Genomic DNA, 20,872 nt, shown 5'->3' on the forward strand with positions numbered 1-20,872 from the left:
ATAACTAACAAGGAGGTATAGACTACTGACCACTTTACTTTTGTACATTCATTATTATGAACTGTTACCTAAAATGCAAATGTCAATTGTACAAAACAGAACACCACCTTTCAGCTATTGATACTGCACATTTCTTTGATAACTCTATAGTTATCACACTCATTATATCTTTCATCCACTGAAAGTGAAATCTCACTCAAATTCAGCCCCTGCATTCAGAGACAATGTCATTCTTATCTGTCATATCTGCGTTTGTAAGATTTTCATAAAATCACACCCACATGCCATCACATGCACAGGAAATTCACTGGAGAAACAATGCAACATATAATCCAGCGTTACTCTTTGTAATTTTATCTCATTGATATCAGCCCTTTGCTGTTCACTCTCCCACAGCCGTATCGGAGCTCTATTAAGTTTTGTGCTAATGCAAAACGAACATTTGTCACTGCTGGTAATTCACATTAAAAACATTCAACTGGCAAACGAGGTAGCTTTTTTGTGAAGCAGTCACAGGAAACACAATGTATTTGGCACAGAGTTTAGCACTGACAACGATTGCTCATTAAAAATACATCTACAAAACAAGTGAACTGTAATTTGACATTTTTTGTCAGGGGATCAGTTTGAAATATTGTAGGGAGTAATGGAACAATAAGGACCAGCCACAGGAAGCTGTTGTTGTATTTCTGAAAAAGCAGCCACTCAAGAAGTGTTTGCTGTAGTATTAAACTGCACTTGCTGATACCGCCAGTAACCACAAGTGTTGCTAAATCAACCAGGACTGAAATCTTAAGGATTACAACTTTAAAGTCTCCCGCCTTCTCTTCCACTAATAGAAACTCCCTGCCATTATTTTAATTTCTTTAACTTCCTGCTAATATTTAGTGTCTCTCAGAGGTATTGCAGCATTCCCCACAACTCTCTCGTCTTAGCCACTGGTACTCTAGACATGGCTGGAAGTTCAAAGATCATCTTGTGACCCTAGACCCTCTAACTTTGTCCTCTAACTTGTCTTCAGACACCGTGAAGTTATTCCCTGGCGACTATTATGTTCACTTTATTTTGTGTGTTTGTGTCCGCCTCGTTCAAGTGAGAAAGACTGGTGGTGAGAAAAAAGGAAAATAAAACGGAGGAATGTTCAGCAATCTGAGGTAAAGCGCCACTTTGGGAGCCTGATTCTGCATTCTGCGATATTTTATATCCTGCACTTGCATATTGCACTTCTGGTTAGACCTAAACTGCATTTCGTTGCCTTGTAATTGTAAATGTGTAATGACAATAAAGTTGAATCTAATCTTGAATCTAAAAACTTACATTATAGTTGGCAAATGTAAGAGCCACTAAGCTGAATGAAATTTCTGCTTTGGCTGTAATGTGATTTGGAGCTTTGGCTTGTATGTGCATTCTGTGGGTGGCTATTGTACTCATTGCAATGTGGTTTCATGTGAATGTCTGTGTGTGTGTGTGAGTGAGTGTGTTTGGCACTGTGGGCTGGTGAGCAATCCAGCGAGAAGACCCCTCTCCAGTATCAATTAAAGTCACCAGCTCACTCAACTTGCTTCTGTCACCCAGGTTTACCCAGCTCTCCACTGCAGCCAACACACAGCAGGGAAAACATTAACATAAGTAAGCCCTCTACTGACAACTCTCTCCCTCTCTATTTTTCTCTCTTCTCATATTGCCCCCTTCTCCACATTCTCTCCGCCTTTTTCTCTTTTGCAATCTCTCCCTTGTTCTCTGTCTCTCTCTGACTCTCCATCCTTCTCTCTCTGTCTCTCCAGCAGGGAAAACATCATTGTCATGGAGAGAGGGATGACAACAATGAAGCGGCTGCAAATCACACTGATTGTTAGTGCTGGACCTGGTGGATGGGGAGAGGGCTAATGTAATTGTCCAGGCCCTTGTCACTGTTGATACAGGCTCTTCAGAAGGCGGGGTGATTTAGCTAAAAGCTATCTCTAGGCCAAGTAATTAGACACACCATTCAGGGTGGCATTAGCTCGGGCTGCTGCCACTGTGTTCCTCGCACTGTGTGTGAATACACACACAAACACATCTCGCTAAGGCCTCATCACGCCACTCTGGGTGTTATTCAAACCATTAGCAGGGAGCATGGTGTTCTAGGCTGGGAACAAGTGTGTGTGAATTTGTGTGTGTTTATATGCGGGAGAGAAATTCACGCATGCAGCTCTTTTTGCTTGTGTGTACATGCCTGTTGTGTTTGCCTATATGTATCATCACTATCGGCTGTTTCTGCCAGCTGACACGGGCTGCCTAAGATCGAGTTGAGGTAGTGCAACACACTTGACTTCCCTAAAGCATCCTGTGTTCCCCATCTCCCACTGTGACTCCATGCTCTCCCATTAAATCAATTAAAGCAATTCAACACTCAGCTCAAAACAGACGGGGCAGAGTAGAGCAGGCACTGTGCCCCCCTGTTCAACGTGTACTTCAGTGGCATTCTAACCTAAAACCCATGAGAATTGGACTGAAGTGTGTTGGATTGTTTAGCTATACTCACTCCAGGATAATGCCTTCTGTAGATGCCCGTTTTCATTTGAGGCCTTGAGATGAATAACAATATGTCCGTTCTGATTTATATATATATATATATATATATTTTTTTTTTTAAGTTTTATGGTCAATCCAGATTATTTGGAGGATGAATGACATATATCACCTGACAGAACACAGTCTCTTACTATCTAGTTTAAACTATGAATCTGCTGTACTGCACATACTGCTGTACGTTACTGATGTGTTTTTATTGAAAAATCAATTAACTTTGTACCCATCTACAGCGACCTTCCTGTGTATACTGGAGATTGGTCCACAGCGCCCACTGAAGTGTCGGAGAGCATACTGAGAGCTTAAAATGCCTCCACCTGGGCCCTGGACTGTACCAAACGCCTGCTACAGAAAGGGAGAGCACTTTTGTTTGTGTATGTTGAAGTTAATTGTGCAAGTTTACTTAAGAGATATTTTGTTAGTTTTTTGCATAGTTAGTGTTGAGTTTATTTGTAGTGTTAATTTGTTTTGTCCACCCCTTGGCTCTTAAATTAGTGTTTGTCATTTAGTGAGGTCAGTTTTGTTGAGGTCAGTTTAAGTCATTCAATTCTGTTGCAGTTCAGTTTGCTATATTTTGAGTTCAGTTCTGTTTTGCTGACTTCTTTTAGGACCCAACTTAGTTAATAAACACTTTGTTCTTTCTCATTTTCTGGGTAAATAAAAAAAAAACTTTTTGAAATCCAAAAACATAGACAAGAAAGAGATATTGCTCGAGCATGTCCACATTTATACACTAAAATTAATCAGCACTCCAATGAAAAGATTTACTAATGCACTTGGGCAGCTGTACAACCCACTACCACTAAATGTACTTAAGTACGTACAGTTTACCTGTAATGTCCATGATTTGATGGATGAATAAATTGAACTTTACACCATGAACCTTGAAGTTACATCTTGAGTTACTTTACTTGAGTATTTCCATTACTTCTACTCTATTCTATATTGTATAACATTTTTAATGTATTTGTTAATGAAAACTTTTGTCACACTATGGTTTTGCCACTGTACATTTACTTCTTCTGAATACTTCATTCACCACTGACCACTACACAGCCAAATTTAAACATGTATTTTGCACTTTTCTCATGCTGTTAAGATGTCAACCATGAAGACTTTCACATATTTGGCTGTCTCAGGTGTCAACAGACAGTAAGACAGTGACAACCACTTTGTAATTCTAACAGCCATAAAAAAGACTGGTAGCATTGCTGGTGAGTTAGCTTTACCCTGCAAGCATCCGGATGGCCTGAGGCAGGTTTGTGTTTAAGTTAAGGCCAAATGGAAAGCACTAAAACTCCCTCCTAAAAAATCATTCCCTCTCCCTCTATTTTCCACCGTTCACCCCTCTCTCCTCTTTCCCCTCCTCTGCTCCCTCTTTATGGGGACACCGGACTCCCTGACAGTTTGTTTTAAATTTGACCGTGCAGATGTTTCTCTGGGTGACTGACTTTTATAGTTTAGAAAAGATTATATCAGCTTTCCCTAAGATTGTGTTACTGTATTTAAAAATGGCTGGAGATCGAAACAGGAGGGAGGGGGGAATGTGTGGAGTGGGAAGGGGAGGGGAGGAGAAGGGGTTTCTACTGTAGGTCTCTAAATCCTGGGTCTCCTCTCGGTCTTAGCAGCACAGACTGGACAGGGAGTTGCTGGGGAGCAAGGAGGATGGAGGATAAAGGGGTGAGATGGAAAACAGGGGAAGGAGGTTAGAGTTCACAGCAGCCAGGTTTGGCTTATTGCATTAGACACAGATTCTTTCTAATTTCAAAGGACAACACCAGCGTTAAATTTGAGGATATTAGTTTTTGATAGGCAGCTGTGGCAAAGCACACAGTAAAGGGGGCGGGTGAGGAGGACAGTGCTACTTTTTCATATTCCAGGCCACATAGCCAGACGGTCACTCCTCTTTCCCTCTGTTCTTTAAACATTCAAAATTAGGTCACAGTTTACTTGGATAGTCTGCCTACAGATAGTTTATAGAGTATTCGTAACATTTCATAGCTTATTAGTTGAGATTCAACAACTGTTTCGCAAATAAAGGTTTGGTTAGGTTAAGGCACAAAAAATCATCTCGGTTAGGGTGTGTTCATGAATTGTCACATATACTTTATTGATAATCTGTTAAACATCTACAGACAACAGCGAAGCAGCTGAAATGTTATAGTCTACGACCTATCTGTAGGTGGACTGTCCAAGTAAAGTGTTAGCCAAAATTATCTTTCTGATCTTTTTCTTTCCCTCTATATATCCCTGCAACACTCCTCCCCCCTTTTATTTGGTAACTAGTATAAAGTCAACTGTCAGGGTATTAGGAAGGTGAAAATACACTTTTTGGAGATGTGTTTTGGATTCCCAGCTTGACTGTCAACTAGTGAGCAACTGTTTTCTATCTACTTGAGTGAAGACTGGAGTGGCAAAGCAATTTTAGCTGTAATACTGAAGCTGTAATTCAAATGTTTCACTGTAGTTTAAAGGCAGTGTGTGTAGGCAGCAAAAGTATGCTACAGTCATTTTAAATAGAAAACAATGCAATGACCTCTACTAGGAAACAGACTGAAATATCTGTAATGGCCCAGCAGAAGGGGCCATTAGAGGTAGAAAAGGGAAGGGTTAAAGGACGAGGCAGACAGACAGTGAAAAAAGTGCATATCATTTATCTGTAATCTTTATATCAGACAGTCTTCCCCTTCCGTATCGGTGTCATGATGAATCAATTCGGTCATTCATCCACATTCTCACAAAGGGCAAAACCCATCAGCAGCAACTTCTAATGTTTCCTTATGAAAATATGCAGAGTAGCAACAGTAACTGTAATTGAAAGATTAAAGAATGGAAGGCGGCCATTGAGTCTGGCTCGTTCTGTAGGTCTACGCGATTTTAATGAGAGATGAAGAAAGGGTGATGTGGAGGTTTTCTTCACAGGTTCGGCCTGTTTGTTTAACAGGGAGCTTGAGTTACGTTCATTAAACCATGGGTTCCTGCTCCACTGTAAGGGTGTAATGCATATGTTATCAGACTGCGTGGCAGTAACAGTTTTGTACTTAACTCTGTGTCCTGTCTGACTGCCTGCCTGGTGCACCGGCTGACTCCTTGCTTGCTGGTTGACTGATTATCTGATGAGCCAGGTGGCTGACTGAAAGATCAAAAGACGGGACATGAATGTTACTCAGAGCGAAAATAAAATTTATTTTTAGGGTTTAAAATAGCCTCTCTAAAGCCTTCATCATAATGAGTAACAAAGGACAACAATGCCTCTCCAATGACAATTCAGCAGCAGTGCTGGCTGGGGTTAATTACAGTTAAGGTTAATTGTCCATCAGTTCCAGTTGTGGTTCTGGTGCATGTAGCAGCATCAAAACAGCTCTTACCATTGGCCCTATACTTACTTGCCGTATGAGAGGAAATTGGGCTTAGCGCTGGTAATTTTCTTGCTGCGGTGGCCCACCACTGCTGAGGAAATGCATAGGAAATGCTTAAGGACAAGACAATGACTACATAGGCTGTGGTGGACTTACTGGCTCCTTGACTGACCTGATGTCTGACTGACTGGTGGGCAGTCTGACTAATCCATTTAGCTGAATCACCACTGCTTCCTTTCTCTTTGCTTGTGAGGTATGATGGGTGCAAGAGTGAGGATTACTTCACAATGCTTGACTTAAGATATGTGATACATACACAAGGGTTGTGTGATAGTGCAGCTGGAGGTACCTTATATGATACCTGTCTAAAATACACAGACTGTGTGAAATCTGCCCCTGTAGGCCCTGCAAAGTCTGCAAAACCCTGCCTATTTTTGTTAAATGACAAGAGGATTACATATGTAGACATTGCTCCAAGTTGTCAAGCCATACGACAAAATAATTCACATTTACAAATCAAATGTAGATGTGAAATGATGGCTCAACCAATTTAAGTTGAATAAAATCACTTACTGTGTGTGTTTGTGTGTGAAGTTTAATTCTCTCCCGGGCTTTCTCTTTCACTACCGTAGACCAGGGTTTGCATCCTGAGTCTCCCGTGTGGTTTAGGCAACAAAGCACTTTGGTTAAAGTTAGGATAAGATCATGGCCTCAGTTAAATGTTAATAAAGTAAACACATCCTGTCTCATGCTTCATGTGACTTTTGACTTTTTCAGTATTTAACCAAGACCACAACCTTTCCTCAACCTTAACAAATGTGTGCCTAAATATAACCATATAAAAGTGTAATAATGCTTTAGCTGCTATAAGTGGATATTGTAATGCAAGACCGAACAGTGTCATGAAAACCAGTGAAATTTGTTGTCAGCAACATTTAGCAGATACCTTTTGCAAGAACATTTTGCGACTTGGGGGATAAGTTAATGTAAAATGTTTCCTTATTATGTTGATCAAATACATGAGGTGGCATCACGTTTCTGTCAAAATGTGTTTACTGTTGCAGTATATAAACATAATGTAAGACCCTGCAGCAATGTGCCCTTTGACTTATATTTGACTTCTTTTTCCATAGCCAAAACCACCAAAGAAGAGGGAAGTATTATGCAGGAGTTAGTTCTGCCACCACCTCTTCACTTCTTCCTGCCTTTTGCTCCTTCTTTAGGAAGCAAAGATTGGTAGTTTGCAGTAATGTACATGTAGAACCCAACATGATTGTCTTGAAATAGATGAAAGGGCATCTCTGCCTTTAAACTTTGAGTGGCTTTCCATCTTTTTATCATCTCCCGTTCTATTCGCCCCTCCAAGCTACTCAGAGATGGGGAAGATGGCAGGGGAGACAAAGAGCCTGTACCTCTACCATCTCGCCTTCCCTTTGTAGCGCTCTCTCCATCACTGTTAGTCACACATGATTATGCCCTGTCGACTGCCGACCAAGTGTTGCAATTTTGTGTAACAGCATGACAATCAGTGTCAATCTGTCTTGGTCCCAAAATGTTGTTCACACTGTGTGTCCTTTGACTATGAGTTTTACATATGGTTAGCATACACCGATGTTGCCGTGTCTCCACTCTGTTGATCCTGTTTATACATCTATTCAATGCATGAGAATATGTGCTGTACAGTGTGAACGTATATACTGTTAATAATGATCTACATTTTTCCATGTAAATATCCACTTGGTACAATATTGTTTCACTGGTGAGTGTGTTGTTTTGAATTGTTTTCACGATCACTTTTTCACCAAAGATGAGAATGAGATGAGGGTTAAGAAAGGACTGATGGGAGGTGATGGAAAAGAGAAAGGAGAGGAGACGAGGCAGTGAGGGAACAACGTTCATCTCCCTTAAGTGTTTCTGCTTCACCTTTAATCGATGGAAATGTATGGAGCAGATGAAGTATAATTGTAAGGTGGACTTTGACCATTAAAATCTCTCAAGTGCTTGTTCCAGGAGGGGCCAGAGGGAGACTGGGCAGTAATCACTACGGGTTCACTCCGCTGATGATGGGGAGGGAATTAATTTACCCTGGAGAAAAACAAATTAAGGCTCTACTCAGCTCAGCGCTCCGTCACACAATAGCATATATAAATATTTTATCTTGGGCGATGCAGGTTAGCAAAGGTTTAGTACATCTCCATTTTCACAAGGGCCCGCTCTCCACGCTGTGGCCTCCGCTCCCCTCTCGGCTCTCCTCCTGATGAGTGCCTGCTGTCCTCTCCGTCACCTCCCTGTCTTCCTCCTTTCACTTTCCTCACCACCTCCATCTTCCAGCAGTGTCTTTTTCACTCATGTACGGTATTTCTCCTATCGCGCTCTCCTCCACTTGAACTCCCACTGTCTCCTGTCTACACTTTTCCTCCACCTCCTCCAGTTGTTAAATACAAAAATCCAAATATTCATTGTTACGACCAACTTGCATGGCTCCAATGTCTTAATCCTCTCTGACACAGACGTATCACTTGTTGACAGACAGTGTAGAGTACACCGTGAAAAATAGGATTCAGCTGACACAGTTGAAAATGTCACTGTGATTTATGAACCTGTGTATAAATCAAGTTTGGGGCTGCACAGTATTATAGAAACAACTTACTTTTCCTATTTAAAATGGAGCACAAATCCTGTTGGATGTTTTGGATTGCAATAAATTTACCCCGGCAAAAATATGGGGTTTGTTATTTTAGCGTCCTTTTTCACTTGCTTTCCAGTTGAACAATAAAAAATAAGAGCGTGTCATACTATATTATATGAAATAGAATAATATTGTAAAATAGCTTTCCACTGAATTGGCCCTTACTAAGATTGCTGCTTGTAAAGAAATACCTTCAGTTATAGGTCCCCTGAATGCGTCTTCTAGCCCACAGTTGGATAGGTACAGTATTTATCAAATTAGTACTAATAACTAACTGCTGTGTTTATCTTAGAATAAAATCATTTTTTGTTTATATCAGTAGAAGTTAGCCCTGCGATAGACTGGTGACCTGTCCAGGTTGTTGTCTACCTCTCCCCTAATGCATGCTGGGATATAGCGGTACAGAAATGGATGGTTGGATGTTTGGCAGTGCCTATGGGGAGGTCATAGTTTACCCAATATTTTTATTAAACACTGCTTCACTTTCTGTGACTACTGGTAGAATGTACCTAAGTACTGTCTAGTACTTATATGTACAAATTTGAGGTACTTCACTTGAGTATTTCTATTTCACTCCACTTTATGCTTATACTGCACTAGAGGGAAATGTTGGAAATATTACTTTTTACTCAATTTGACAGCTTATAGTTACTAGTTTCTTTACAAATTTCTATGTAATTCTATGTAAAAATTTATAAATTATTTACATAGAAAACATACAGTAAGCTTATAAATCATGTTTAATTTTGTATAGATTAAACTACAGTATAAAAAATAATTAAAAATGTGCACCCCAACAAACTACAACAATAAAATGCTACTTACTCATAACAATGATATAATATGTAAAAGTAATATTTTTTTTCACTCACAGGGGGTCACTTTTACTGTTGATTCAGTACATTTTGCTGATAATACTGACAACATTTTCAACTTTTACTTTGTAACTGAGTAGTTTTACTGTATGGTATTGCTACTTTTACCTAAGTGAAGGCTCTGAATACTTCCTCAGCCACCGTGTATGACAACCTCTGCTGGAGTTACACTGGCATTGAAATGAGCCTAGTTGTGTTGTTGTTTTTGTTGTCAACAAAGTGAGGCAATTAGAGCCACAGCAAGTCAGTAATGACTGTGGTGCGGAGGAAGCCATGAGGGCAGGGCGACACCCGGTGTGAGAAACAGCACGCGCCCCTGCTCTGTGTCCCGCCTCGCAGCAATGAGGCTCGTGCTCTAATGAGAGGGATTTAATGGATTTATAGCGGTTGAGGATTCCTGTGTGTCCTCATGCTCTTGGCTTGGCCAACTAGAAACGTCTGTAATAATTGGTGAACCGCCTCCACATTAACACGAACCATAGAGAGAGAGAAAAAAAACTTCATCTCCTCTTGACTGCTTTCCCACGGCCATGATGAGAACAGGTAGCCTAGGCCAACACAGATGTGTGCAGTGAGAAGAGGATTGTGGGAGTAGTGTGAAAATTTGTAGACGTGAAGGTTCATAATGAAGGTAATTTTCTCACATTTTTTTATTGGAGGTGTTTTTTCATAGAAGTTCTGTACCCAACAAAGTGACGTTTTTACATGGTAGCATAAACATTAGGATGCGGTTGGCAGGTGTATTATAGAGAAGATGCTTACATCTTCTATTAATCTTAATAATACATATACTGAAAATGTATTATTTTTTATATTCTCTTAGATGTAAATACTTTGGGTTTACATATCTTTTAGGTGCAGATTTTAACTGATACTATTCAGTAATGTGGTCAGTTGTGTGTGTATTTGTATTTTATATTGTTGGACCCTTAAAACAATAAAGATAAAGAAATAAATGAAGACAAGGCCTTATGGAATTTAATTTATTAGCTTTTTGAAAAATAGATTTGTATTTACATTAGTGAATGTTGTTTAATTGCCAACTGAAGGTCACACTCTCCTTTTTTATTAGCCACAACATTACTCTAACCTAGCCTATATTTCTGCCAATAAGGCTTTGAATTTAGAGGCACAATTCGTGGCTTGGTTGCTAGTAATTCCTCTTTGATCCGGCCTTTTCAGACTGAGCTACTCACCAGCTGTCACTGAGTCACAGTGTCCTCTGCTTTGTGAATCGATAGGCCTAGTCTGCTAATTTATTGTTAATATGTCCATTGATCAAGTGCCCTCTGGGACCAGATAGAGAAACAGCCCTTAAGCCTAGTTTAACCACACACGTAAGTAACATCACATCAAATAAATACTCTCAAGTGAAATTGCCATGGTGAGCCAAGCCATTACAACTGAATGAATAGATTAAAGCCTCATTAAGAGACTATATTATTACCACAAATCTTTATTATTGCTACATAGTCATAATTTAATACTATTAAAGTCATTTTATCAGTAAATATTTTATAATAATGAATTTTTATTACATTTTTGTGTTAATGTCAATCTGACTAGAGCAGAAAATGGGATTTTGTATTTTCACATGCATTCATAATGGATCCTGTCTCCCAAACCTCATCTGATTTTAATAAATCAAATCAAAATGAAAACACTGTTACAAAACCATGAGCACTTATTGAGTTAACAAGTCAAATTCTCCTTTCCCTCCCAGCTCACCACTCGCAGGCTGAGGAGAATTTCAGGACAAAAGAAACATTTAGTGTCTGCTTGTTTATTCCTGTGCTCGCTCTGTATTTATTCACTCCTGTCACTCATCTTTTTTTCCTCTCTCCACCTCGCTCTCGCCTGCGGCTTTCTCTCACACACAGGCAGTGTGATGGCGCTGCAGCAGAGAGAGAAAGATCTGGGTGACCATCTGAAACCAATTATGGCGCGCTGCAGCCACCCAGAAACTCAGTGACGGATGGGGATCTTGTATTTATAGCTGGGGTAATTGGCAACACTCAGACACACACACACGTAACACGCACACACACAACACAAGGAAGTACAAAGAAATAGACACTTTTAAATATACACACATAAGGTACAGTTTGTGTTTACACTCAGGGATAGACATCACACACACATAGACACGCATGCATAGGCCTCACAGGCAGCAGAAAAGGGGCACACTCCCTTAGTGCATGTCTTACTTGCAGTCAAAGTGACACAGCCAGTGTATGAATCAAAGACCTTTGTCATGGGAAGACAAAAAAAGCTCAGGGATGGCCAGAGAGGCATGTTTGTGTTTTCCACGGTCTAATCAGAGCTGATGTTTACAGCCGGTACTGCAGTCTGGACAGAGGTTGTACATCTCGGCTATCTGTCTCAGCCTGTCAGCGCTTCAAACCTGCATGTGAAAACATATACAAAACACATCTGCCTCTTGTTAGGCGCCATAAATGGCTGCCATGTGGTCTGCTGATAAATAGGCCAGTCTATTTATTGGAGCACAACAAATTGGCTACAAACACTGACAAAGAATTGAAGAACTATAAATATTGCGACGTGATGAAATCTTTAAACGTGCTGCAGGTATTTTACGAGGGTCCCACTCCTTTGCCTTTTTTATGTAGTTGGAGGTATTTCTTTTGACCGCTTTCTTCTTTCACACACCGCCTTGTTAAATAGGTGGGGGGACAATGGCACTCTCACACTGAGCAGGTCCAGGGCTGAGGGTGTGTGGAAGGCTTGGTCGCACTAAAGCTGAGCAGATCCGCCACTTGAGAACGATAAAGAGCCCTGTTACACCCGAACTCTCAGAGAGACGTAACCAGAAATTCCTGAATGAATCGGCAACAGACAAGCCCTAAACCCCGTGTAATTACATATTTGGAGTTTATCAGGGTTTATGCGAAAATGCACAAGTTTCCCTTCCCTGGTGGTCCTTAAACACATCCATATGTTTCCATTTCTGCTCCTCCCTCTGCTCTCTCTCTCTCTCTCTCCCTCTCTCTTCCCCCCTCCTTTATCTTCCACCTCCTATTTTTCCTCCATGAAAAATGGCTGCGGCATACAGATGGATGATATGACCCGTTGGAGTGGTGTTTTCCTATTGTTAAGTTGTTGTTGACTCTCTAGACTCACAGTGAGACAGATCCAGTTTGGTGTTTTGGAGTGTGTCAAGGCCATCAGCACTGGGCCAGAGCTCTTGGTGGAACTGTGTGCAAACAGAGGAAGCCGCAGCCTGTCCACATCGCACAGACTGGAACACACACACAAATCTGGGGAGGCCTTCTATCGTGTGTGGGCCAGTTTTTTCATTTCTTTTCCTCCCTGTCTGCCTTTCTCTTTCTCCTTCTCTCTGTGCTTCTCCCTGCTTGAGAAAACCGATCTGTTTTAAAACACGTGCTAAATATTACCATATTTACATTTTCCTGTTTCAAGAAGGCAGCAAAGGGGGAGTGTGTGGTGTGGATTTTTCTTTTCTTTTTTTTTCAGTGGAAAGGTCTCGGTCCGGGGTTAGCTCTGTTTGAAATTTTAAACCTTTTTCATGCTTATTTGTTTTATGATTCTGCAGGGCACTGTGTTTACACTAAGAGTGCAACATCTGGATTAGATAATTTGTTGGGAATTAACTGAGCCCGAATGCTTATCGACCTCATCTGATTACATCTGTTTGATGTTTGGGGCTTTTTTCAGCATTCATTATTTTCCAGCCGGCTCACCGGTATTCCGTTTTTGCTGTACATTTTTGTTTGATATGTTTTCAGACAAATGAAGGATTAACATTGTACAGCATTAACCTTGCCTCTAATCACCAGCAGCAGCAGGCACTGTCACATCTCTCCAGTCACAGCAGTGCTGGCCTTTCCATAATGGCTTATTCCCAATTAAATCTCACTGATAATGTTTGACTTTCCAGTGACACAAGAGGCTGACATGTCAGCAACAATTGCTGCCATGTATGTGCATTGCATTAAGAGGACACATTAACTGATTAAATCCTCAACCTTTCTCAAAGAATAATCAAGAACCTGATAATGTTACTAAAATGTATATAAAATGAATACAACAATAACTCATGTAATATTATGAAATGCAAGGAATTGGTGACTCGGCAAGCCATAGTGCTCGATTCGGATTTATTGCTCGGACCCAATTTTTTTGTTTGGCTGCATAATTTTTTAAATGTGGCAAATATAAGATTCCAGTGTGAACTGGTCACCGTCCTGAACTGACCCGTATTCGCAAAGAACAGTAACAAAGACATCACATGCAGCACGCTGTCGCTGTCGTACGGAGGTAAACGTGGAGGCCACTGAAGTCAGCGTTTCATTTATAAGTTGATGTGCAGTGGAAGCCGGGCGGATGAGAAAGAGAGAAAGAAAGGAGAAAGAGAGACTCATTTTTAATTATGGCTTTTTGCAACACATTCTCACTCCCAACTCGTCAAATACGGCAGCTTGGTCAGTGGCCCTATGCGTGGTCCTGTGCTTAGAGTGTCACAGTTTAGCAATAATAAATACGCAACGTCCGTTTAGAATTTCAAAGTAAAAGTAAAGTTAAGTTTAGGAAAAGATCATGGTTTAGGGTACGTAAGTTAAAAAGAAGTCAACGTTGACTATTGGCTTCACACAGGAAATGAACTGCGGTCTCCTGGGTGAAAGTCCTGTGTTTGACAAATCCAGTGGATGCAGTTCAGACCCCAAATCAGATTTGGGCCACTTTTGCCTGCAGTCTGAACTTAGCTATAATGATAATAATAATTTGAAGCAACTGTCATATAAGGAAGGATTTATTAGTCACTGTTTATACTTTCATCGGATTGTGTTAATGTTTTATACTTTTATGGTTTTCTCCACAGTATTTCTCTGTCCTCCCCATTTCCATTCTTTTCGCATGCCTCATGTTTCTCTCCCTCTCTCTCTTAATCACTGTCTTTCATGTATATTTTATTTGCTGCAACCAGCAGCTAGAATACTTCACTCTGTCACACAGTTAGTGAATTGGTTGTTCCAAATAGTTCAACAAACTTGACATAGTCTGCCACTTTAAATTTATTTATTGGGGTTTTTAAGCATAGTATTTCTACACTAGAAATCTCTAATCCTTAGTGAATTTAGCACCAAATTAGTTGCATATTTTCATGTATTTAGTGTTTTATGTAGAGTTGGGTGATATAAGTTATATACTGTGAGAGAATAGAAATCTTTCAGCCGTCAGACATTTTGCCATACCGTTTATACCGTGGTAGCTGTCTCTGGGTGTAGTAGAGCAGAATGGAAAAATCTATTAGCAGGACTGCTTTATGGCAATGTTGGCTTAACATGACTGTTGCATCAAAGTGATGAAATAGCTTAATTTAGCTAAGTATTTAGTTCTCTAGATTACCAGAAACAGACATTAACCTCAGGGTCTGTCTTTCAACTGTTTGTGAAATGAGTTTCCAGAAAATTCTCTGTAACACAATATATGTTAATATTGCAATATACATTTTTTTAATTATGCGGTCAAGGATGTCTGTAACTTTCAGTGTTGCTGCTGTCTTGTGAAAAATGCAATATGACTTAGATAATGGCTCAGTTTCTCAACAGTAAGCTAATTGACACATGGCAGGACATTTATTTCTGGCTCTTAGCCATGCTTGACTTTATCTGACTAAAACATGTCCCCCCCCTGGCCTCTATCGGGCTTTATCTCCCTTCTACGATCAATTACAAAGCTGCCTGCTGTCCCCTGGGTGATCTGCCATGTCCCCTCTAATCTGGCCGAGCTGCTGTGATTCCATCACTCCCGTTGAACCACACAGAAAGATTAGTCAGACTCTAGGTCCAACAGATGTGTCCAACACTTGATTTGTGTGTGTTTTATTGACTCTGGCCATCTGTTAATACAGTTGCTGGTTCCTCCTCTTGTGTTTGTTGATGCACACAGACAGGGGAGCTGAGTGCCAGAAGAAACATTCAGCGAAGGAGAGATGAGAGATAGAGAAAGAGAGACCAGAGAGTTGGAGGTAGGAGGGTAATATTTCATAAAAGGCTGCTGGTTTAAGTGTTAACCTGCGACCTGCTGTATTCCTGCATATAGAACAGAAGCGTTTGTCCTTGTTTTTTAGTTTACTTGGAGCATTGGTTCAGGACAGCAGACAAGCAGTGTTAGTTGATGAATGAGTCTCAGATGTTCAGTGCTTTCACAAAACAGTAAGAGCTTAAACTCCTTCACTAGGAGGAAAGTGAAAGATTGCTTTAGATATCTGAAATTCCTCATGGTACCATTCCTTAGATTCTCTCTGAACACTGAAGGCGCATAAGGAGCAGTTGCTGTCAGCATTCCTTGGATTGTCCATTTGTGTGTGTATATCTGTGCATGTATGTGCCTGTGCATGCTTATGCGCATTGCGAGAATTTCTGGCCATGCAAAAGGATGATAATGCCTAACAGTTGCAGTAACTTGTGTTGGTTTTGTTGTCTCATGTTTTCTTGGACATTCCATCCGACTCCTTGTCTTCCTCCTTTCTGTTTCACTCCTCCTCACAGCATTCACTCCCATGGTGTCTTTTTCCCTCTCCTCCTGTCTCACATAACTTTTGTGTGGATGCCTTGGAGGCCACAGAGCTTATGAAAACTTTTGCCTCACATTAATTATCCGCCGTCTTACTAAAATGCCTAAAAGGTGAGATAGATTACATTAAAGCTTAACCTACTCACTCAGCAAGAATTACATCATTTAGTCACCACAATCTCAGACAATATTTTTACTCTGATCTGTTTCATCTGTCCTCTTCTCGCTGGCTGCCCTCCTTCCCTGCATTCCTCCCACCCGTCTCCTATAAAGCTGCCTGTTTGCCCACTGAATGGAAAGTTAAGAGCGGCCTGCATTTAGCTGCCTTGCTCTTTACGACAGCGGTGATGTTGCTTCTCGCTACCCCTCTCTGCCGTGTCATGATGATGTGATTTCTTGACACAGGCGTCACTCGGCCAGTTGAAACCCCAGAACTCCATGTGAACCTGCTGAAAGGGAGGTGGCGTCCGGCCTGGGTAAACACAGTGTGAGGGAGAGCCAGGGACGCAGCCTGTTGGTCCTAACTGTGGAGGAGAAATGTCCAATAACTCGGCCTGTGGGGAGCGAGCAGTTAGCCAAGGCTAACGCCAACACAGGCTCGCTGGGAGCAGGCATAGGCGTGAAGTTGGGTCACAGCTGCTCTGAGGGACGTATAGGTAACAGGCCTGGGTCTTGCAAACAGGAAATCATTTTCCAGGGGGCAGTATCCCCTTTGCAAGGCAGCAAAGTTTAATTCACTTCTAAGTCAACCTACCAAGTAGATTTTCTTGAAAATAAAAATTGAAAATAACCATAAAATTGCTGCAATAACCTATAAGGAAGTGATTTAGGATTAAGTGTATGTTATCATTTAATGAATTGCAGTTTTAAATTACATGTTAAACTGAGTAAACTGAGAGCAAATTGACCTCAACTCTACAAGGGAAACATTTGAGCTTTACATGGACATGCACTGCTACTTATGTATCCGCCCTTCGTCCTGTATGTTCACCCCTCTGAAGAGGTATGGATATCACCCTTCATGCTTTTTTACCTCATTGACTCTGTTTCCCCTTCAACTTTGACCGCTGAAGGTTTAAACACAGTGCAGGAAAGCAGCAGGGGTTCATGGGAGAAAAAAAACTCACACACAGAGAGCACACTGTATTCAGAGCTAGAGGTGTTACCAGTAGTTGTGTCTATGTGAGGGATAACACAGCCAGACATTATTTTTTTTGCGTATTTTAACCTGCATGAAGTGTCACGTGGGCTAGGTTTGCCATCATTGCATTTACCATGCAATGACGGCATGTTTAATATACTGAAGTCATCCACTCTCCCTGCAGTGGCCAACCTTCTTCTTTGTCATTGTGTTTTAGGAAATAAAACCCTTTTGAACTTGTTCTGGTTCACCCCCTTGGCCACTTGCTCCACGTCCCACCCCATACCTCACAACCTCCGGGAAGCAGTTAATGCTTTAATTGGCACTTAATTAGTTAATTGACCCCAGCGTTGTTGGGAAGGGGGGTAACAGGGTGACAGGGGCTTGGGGGCGCAGGTGAGGGTGGAGAGGATTGGCCCAAGGTGCTTCCTGTGTCACATCACCAGCGGAGGTACCCATCAACCCCTTTGAACTGGGACACAAACACTGGAAACACTTTCATCGGGCCAATGTGTCATCACAGCCGGGTCCCATGTATATGTATGGGACTGTCTGAAAATATACAAAGTCCAATTTGCCCGGGACAGGCCAACCTCAGGATAATGAATCACATGTGATGTGTATCTGATATGCAGCCTGAGTCATCACCAGATGTTTCGACAGGATTACTTCCAGTTCTGGAGAAGAACAGTGGATTTTCAAAGAGAAACCAACAACGCGCCATCAAGAAAGACAAAGAAAAGAAGTCAACAAACATTTGCTGCCACGATACGTAAAACATAAGAGTTTATAAAAAGTCTGTACTGGAATGCTCTCACTGCCTCTGGAAGGTAGACCAAAGTGTTTCTTACGTCTATAATTGGGCGTATACATGCCAAATGAGAGGAGTTTTGAGGTCAAGTACAGAAGAGGAAGTAACTTGGGCACCAGGCCTTCAGATAAAAGCTTACAGGTGGAACTAAGTACAGTCCTACATGTGTAGGCAAGCTGTGGTGCTTGTTTGTTCTGGTGTCTGTTTGTATGCAGAAAATGCAGCTCCCAGCGCATAATGTGTTTGCTCAGTCGTAGCATAGCATGTACTCTGGATAACATTCTCTGTCTCTTTCACTTGGCAAAAACACATATGAACCTGTGTGAATTTGTGAACCCGTTTGCAAACCTCAAGGCACTGACATACCCACACAAACACAGAGAAACATACGCACACCTTTTGTTCTTTCTCACATGTGCTTATTGTTTCTCCTCTGTAGTTCACTCACATGTATACAAAAATAATTCCCATATCTTGAGTTTACAAATTACCTCATCCTGCTTGCTGTTTCCTTAGAAAATAGTCAAAGTTTTTTGGGACTTGATCTGTGTGTGAATCTGTGTGTGTGTGGGTTCCTGCATTTGCCCCTGTGTGTTTGCACCCATGTGTGTTCATCAGAGAGGGACGCTCAGCAGGCTGTGTTGTTGTAGGTGAGGGTGAGGAGCCCCCTGATGGGCAGCTGTGGCAGAGAGGCCAGCTTTGATCAAAGGCCCAAGAAGAAGAGGAGAGGGAGGGGAGAGCAGCAGGCCATCCAGAAGAGAGAAGAGATGAAGCAGGGTTGCAGAATGGAGGACCTGGGATGACTGTGTCCTTAAGCCCATGGTGGGACCCCCCCAACAACCAAGAAAAAACACCTGCTTCTCTGTTACCACCACACTGGGTCAGACTCACTGGAATATAATCCTCTGTCAGTACTAAAATATTGTACCTTGTCATGTTTATGGAAGTTAGTGTTGCAAAATAGAGCTAAAAGTGTGTTAAAAGTGAATTATGTTTCTGAATTAATTTTCTTTTGTAACATTTGGAGCACCACCGAGAGGATGCCAAATCTGACTCCATTTCTGCATTAGATTTCCTCCTCTGATGAGATGAAAAAACCGGTGCATGCAGCAGAGATTTCCAAATAATTGAATCATGTATTTATTCAATAGGCTCTGGGCAGTGTATTGATTGTCGACAGATTGAGTTACGCTGAGAATCTGTGGGAAGTCTCGCAAAAGGAGACGACCTAACCAAGGGCATGTGTGCAAGGAGCCGTGCGGCCAGACAAATGTATTCAGATTAAATTCATGTCGCTTAGGTCATTCTGGCTTCAAATGTTCCTTGAGGGAGACGTATTTAATTTAGGCCCTCAGTTCTTCCAAATAAGATACTTTCGTTCTGACCTCTGGCTACTTCATTTTGCTTTTCTGGGCTTCTAGATCATATTGAGTTGAGGAGGGGTACGATTTATGTTTAAAATTATTTCAAATTATTTTTTTCTTTATTCCTCAAAAATGTTTCACGTAAAAATAACAACATAAATGGTGTATTTTTTGCCAATAAAATGTCCCGGAAATCAAAGGAGACACTTTCCAACACTGGTGTGAAGTTGAATATTTCATTGTAATAGATATTAGCCTATACAGACTGGGGTATTTATAGCAACTTTTGCCACATTGTGGAAATGCTGCCAAGCCCAGGAGCTGAAAAATTATATTTAAAAATGAAATAAACTCATAAAAGTAGTCTTTGAAACACGAGGTCGTGTAATCTTGAAACAAGCCAGCTTTCTCTGCCAAGCACAACTACAAACATCCCTCCAAATCCAGGCTTCATTGGCCTTGACACACTCCGAGAGAAAATTAAATTTGACAAAATAAATGAATGCCAGTGCGCCACTCCAACGGGCCTCAGCTGCACTGTCATGCAGCTCATTCTGCCAGATGTAAAACATTTGTAAAATGTGCTTATAGAGCACTTTTTTCCTCTTTAGGGGTGTTAATTTTTTTTAATACAACAATAAAAAATAAAATATTAATAAATTAATCTCAAAAATGTATTATAATTATTATTATTATACTTTAGCCCTACTATAAGCTAGTCTATTGGTTTATTAGCACCATTTTAATTTGTTTTTTAGCCTTATTATTTATTTAGTTCAATAATAAATGTATTAAGATTTATTTAGAAATTATCTGCTCATGTCTGCTCAATTAATGGACCAGTTGGATCTGAATTTTATTATTCAAATCAGATATCTCAAGCAAATTATGCTAATAAAGGTAAGTCTTTAAGTTATGTTATTTGGTGGCCCAGGAGTTGGTCGATGAATCACAGTACACAGCAGCGTCAGTGTATGGAAATGGAGAACATGTGTTTCAGCTTTGACTGCATGATGGTACAATGATGGAGAGTTGTTTTCTTAACCCCTTTATTCACCTGCATAATGTCGTTTTTCTGTATTACAATGAATTAAGTTTAAATAAGGATAAAGAAGGATTAGGGCAGAATAAAAAATGAATGAAATCCGGCCTCTGCTGGACCTTGAAAATAGGTGTTAGTCAGATCAGCCTTTGTTGGCAGGAGAAATACTGAATGCGGGAGTGAAGTTATGACAAATGAGTGGGGGCCGCTGGTCTGTGAAGCCTGGCAGCAAGCACACAATTAAAGGCAACCTGATGACTGTAATTTACCTTACAGTTCCTCGCGTGTCATTAGTGTATCAGAGTATAATGGCCGTATCATTGCGCTGTACAGGCTCAGATAGGGGAGGCTGTTAGTGTCAATCATGTGGCTCCATATTTGGCCCTAAACTTCTCTTGAATGAAAATGTAGCCTAAGTGTGGTGATACTCCCACTTTTCTCAAGCAACAAGCATCGTTATTC

General features: G+C 40.9%; 1 long non-coding RNA gene across 2 annotated transcripts in view; it reads left to right on the forward strand.

Annotated features, from left to right (window-relative positions):
* The window catches only part of LOC122877357, a 49,873-nt gene extending 30,136 nt beyond the window's left edge, over positions 1-19,737 (forward strand). The window contains exons 2-5 of one of the 2 annotated variants that reach the window (XR_006378233.1): positions 11,375-11,495; positions 15,426-15,504; positions 16,458-16,708; positions 17,411-19,737. This is a non-coding gene — a long non-coding RNA (uncharacterized LOC122877357). Of the gene's footprint in view, positions 1-11,374; positions 11,496-15,425; positions 15,505-16,457 lie in introns of both variants that reach the window. The other variant, XR_006378232.1, reaches the window with a different exon arrangement.
* Positions 19,738-20,872: the final 1,135 nt, after the last annotated feature.

The sequence above is a fragment of the Siniperca chuatsi genome, linkage group LG6 (genome assembly GCF_020085105.1).
Source record: "Siniperca chuatsi isolate FFG_IHB_CAS linkage group LG6, ASM2008510v1, whole genome shotgun sequence".
Classification (NCBI taxonomy): domain Eukaryota; kingdom Metazoa; phylum Chordata; class Actinopteri; order Centrarchiformes; family Sinipercidae; genus Siniperca; species Siniperca chuatsi.